The 4,392-nt window shown below is 38.6% G+C and overlaps 1 pseudogene; it reads left to right on the top strand.

Annotated features, from left to right (window-relative positions):
- The first annotated feature begins 239 nt into the window (after positions 1-239).
- LOC116464775 (ribonucleoside-diphosphate reductase subunit M2-like) lies at positions 240-3,652 on the top strand (annotated as a pseudogene).
- The last annotated feature ends 740 nt before the right edge of the window (positions 3,653-4,392 follow it).

The following is a 4,392-nucleotide window of genomic DNA, read 5'->3' as shown; positions in this document are numbered from 1 at the left end:
TTTTGAATTCATTAAAATGAATTAAATTTAAGAATGTGACACAACTTTATGAATAAAGATTTATCATAATTATTTGCCACTTTTTTTGCATTTTGTGAGGGAAAAATACATGGTAACAAAATGTGTTCACATTTTACAAACAGGTTAGAAAAGTCATAAAGAGTAACTTTGGCTATTTTATGTTGTCTCTTATGTTCACAGGTGGGAAAGGAGAAGTTTCACAAATCCCAACATTAGGGTTTTTGCAACAATGTTAGGATGTTGGTGAGTGATGGAAAGCCTGGAATAAGAGGAGAACCACTTATGGGGCAAAAGATAAAGCCAAAATATAGCATATATCCTAAAGGAGATGGAAGTGATGTACCATCATGGGTAGCCTTTGATAAACAGGTAAGTCACATGACACTGGGAAGAATGCAGTCTTAGCATTTTACAGATCTAAATAATTTAGTTTTGAGAAAGTAGGAGTCTTCAGTGTAAATGTTAAGGCTAGTTCTTTTGCTTTGTGCCTTTTCTACTTATTATTGCCTTTATTTTTAGTATTTTATTTTTAGTGTTTCTCCCCTTGTCTTTATTTGTTTAAATTGACAAACATAATTGTATATATTTATGGTGTACAACATGATGTTTTGAAATATATATACACTATGGAATGGCTAAATTGAGCTAATTAACATATGCATTACCCCATGTGCTTCTCTTTTTTTGTGGTGAAAACACTATTGTCTTACAATTTTCAAGTGTACAATACATTGTTTTTAGCTATAGTCATTGTGTTATACAATGGATCTCTTAAACGTATTCCTAAGTGAAATTTTGCTTCTTTTGACTAAGGTTAGTTCTTCTGAAAAGATAAATTCAAGAACAAAAGTATCTTAAACAAAGAAAAATTATTCTTGCTCTGCTCTTTTTTATCAGGCACGTTGGTTGCAGAATGCCAAATGTTTATCTTTCTTGACTAATACTTATTAACCTTTCTCTCATCTCCTTCACTGGACAGGATAATCTGTCCTATAGACACTAAGAGTCTGGTCAGATTGTCACTTTTGCTTTTGAGTTGCCATTGACTAAACAATTGTGTTTGAGTCTGAATGTGGCTTTAAATAGGAATAGAAAAATGCCTTCTTTTCTTTTTTCCATACTAATTAGTAATAAACCATAGTAATGATTCCCCATCCCTAAGGGCTAAAATGTGCTATGGCAAGAAGAATAGTGAAAGGAAGTGATGCCATTATTAGACAAGAGTTGAAATTTTTTAATGTATATGTCTATACACATACACATATGGACATATTGGCAGTTAGAAAAGGGAATGTATTTGAATATTTTTTAAAAAGGCTAAGATCAAAGGAAAGAAAAGGCGACCAGCTATATGGATATGCTGTGTTTATCAGATAGCCCTGTATGACAGCCCAATGTTCTGCTCGCCAGAAAGAACTAGTTATTAGATTATTTTAGATCCTGTAATTGAAGGATAGTTTAGGACTAGATAAGGAATTGAAACCATAGCATGCTAAGTTTACCAGGTGGTTTTTAGCAGCTTTTAACATGGATTGGTTGGCAGTACTTTGATTCTAATTTAAATGTCCTCAAATTGACACATCCCCATGTCATCTGTGATAGGGTAGATCATCTGTGATAGGGTAGATCAATTAGAGTGCACATTTTTTTTTTTTTGAAGCCTAGTTCTGACACTTATAGTGATCTAACAGACCACAGGGAAGCTTCTTTCCTGGGAAACCATTTCTCCTTTCAACATGGGCCGATATTCTTTTCTTGGATTATTTTCAGTACCTGGCTCAGTGCTGGACCCAGAGCTCAAAAACAATTCTGTGCTGACTGACTTGGGTGGATTATGCACAGTTTTCTGTTACTCTCAATTTATAGGATGTTTACTTTGCATGGGCCAAAGAAAAGATTCTATTTTTACCTCATGTAAAAAAGAGGGTATCAACAATATTTTAAACTAATCCACTACTCAATAAGTATCAGAGGCCACAATGTATTAATATTAAACTATTCTCTTGCATTTCAAGTCAAAAAGTCATTTCATGTTTTTCTCAATATTTAATATGTGCCTTTCAAGCCTATTTTGCAGGCCTTTAATTAGTTATGTAGAATATTTCGTGAATCTGGAATAATTTAGCTTCAGACTACTTGAGAAAATGAAGAGCTTACTCATTTCAGGTCTAACTAAATGCAACATAATTCAGTTATTTTGTTGGTCAACTTCTATTAAATATTCGTTGAGCTTTAAATGAGACACTAAGACTGAAATATTTACGTGCTCTGATGAGACTGTGAACTACAGACTAGATCCTGGTTAATACCCCAAGCAAATTATAATGCGCTTTCTACATTAGCGGTTCAACAAAGACAAGTCAACACCTGTTAATCATTTGACTTAAAAATGAGACATTTTTGGTGCACCCCTTCCCAGCCGTCCGGTCCCGGCCCCTCACTCTCCTTTGCCGCGCCGCCACCATGCTTTCTGTCCGCGTCCCGTTCCTGCACATCACGGAGCCGCGGCAGCTGCAGCTCTAGCTCTCGCCGCTGAAGGGGCCCAACCTGTTGACAAGGGGAACAGGCCGCCGGCCCTGAGCGGGACCCGGGTTCTGGCCAGCAAGACTGCAAGGAGGATCTTCCAGGAGCCTGCGAGCCGAAAACTAAAGCAGCTGCCCCCGGCGTGGAGGATGAGCCTCTGCTGAGAGGAAACCCCTGCCACTTTGTCGTCTTCCCCATCGAGTACCATGATATCTGGCAGATGTATAAAAAGGCGGAGGCTTCCTTCTGGACCACCGAGGAGGTGGACCTGTCCAAGGACATTCAGCACTGGGAATCCCTGAAGCCCGAGGAGAGATATTTTATATCCCATCTTGTGGTTTTCTTTGCAGCAAGTGATGGCATAGTAAATGCAAATTTGGTGGAGCGATTTAGCCAAATAGTTCAGATTACAAAAGCCTGCTGTTTCTGTGTCTTCCAAATTGCCATGGAAAACATACATTCTGAAATGTATAGTCTCTCTATTGACACTTACGTCAAAGATCCCAAAGAAAGGGAATTTCTCTTTAATGCCATCGAAACAATGCCTTGCGTCAAGAAGAACGCAGATTGAGCCTTGTGCTGGATTGGGGACAAAGAGGCTACCTATGGTGAACGTGTTGTAGCCTTTGCTGCAGTAGAAGGCATCTTCTTTTCCGGTTCTTTTGCATTGATATTCTGGCTCAAGAAACGAGGACTGATGCCTGGCCTTACGTTTTCCAATGAACTTATTAGCAGAGATGAGGGTTTACACTGTGATTTTGCTGCTTGATGTTCAAATACCTGGTGCACAAACCATCGGAGGAGAGAGTGAGAGAAACAATTATCAATGCTGTTCAGATAGAACAGGAATTCCTGACTGAGGCCTTGCCTATGAAGCTCATTGGGATGAATTGCACTCTAATGAAGCAATGCATTGAGTTTGTGGCAGACAGACTTAGGCTGGAACTGGGTTTTAGTAAGGTTTTCGGGGTAGAGAGCCCATTTGACTTTATGGAGAATATTTCACTGAAAGACTAACTTCTTTGAGAGGAGAGGAGGAGAGTATCAGAGGATGGGAGTGGTGTCAAGTCCAACAGAGAATTCTTTTACCTTAGATGCTGACTTCTAAATGAACTGAAGATGTGCCCTTATTTTGCTGATTTTTTTCCATCTCATAAAAAAAATCAGCTGAAGTGTTATCAACTAGCCACACGATGAATTGTCCATAATGTTCATTAACAGCATCTTTAAAACTGTGTAGCTACCTCACAACCAGTCCTGTTTATTTATAATGCTGGTAGTGTCACCTTTTGCCAGCAGGCCTGGCTGGCTGTGACTTACTATAGCAGTGACAATGGCAGTCTTGGCTTTAAAGTGAGGGGTGACCCTCTAGTGAGCTTGGCACCGCAGGATTAAACAGTCATTTAACCAGCACAGGGAGTTGAAAGTTGAAAGATGCAGCCTCACTGCTTCAACGCAGATTTTAATGTTTACTTAAATATAAAACTGGTACTTTACAAACAAATAAACATTGTACTCACAAGGCGATAATAGCTTGATTTACTTGGTTTCTACACCAAATACAAAGCATTCTCCTGACCACTAATGGGAGCCAATTCACAATTCACTAAGTGACTAAAGTAAGTTAAACTTGTGTAGACTAAACATGTAATTTCTAAGTTTTATTTTAGTGAATTAAAATACTCGTTAACCAACTTTAAAGTCCTGTGTTTAGATAGATATTAGTCTGTTGGTGCTAGATAGAAGACAGGTTGTGTTTTTATCCTGTGGCTTGGGTAGTATCCTGGGATTCTCTGCCCCCTCTGAGTAGAGTGTTGTGGGATAAAGGAATCTCTCAGGGCAAGGAGC

Source organism: Hylobates moloch, unplaced genomic scaffold (assembly GCF_009828535.3).
Source record: "Hylobates moloch isolate HMO894 unplaced genomic scaffold, HMol_V3 SCAFFOLD_1659, whole genome shotgun sequence".
Classification (NCBI taxonomy): domain Eukaryota; kingdom Metazoa; phylum Chordata; class Mammalia; order Primates; family Hylobatidae; genus Hylobates; species Hylobates moloch.
This window is presented reverse-complemented; position numbering and strand designations above follow the sequence as displayed.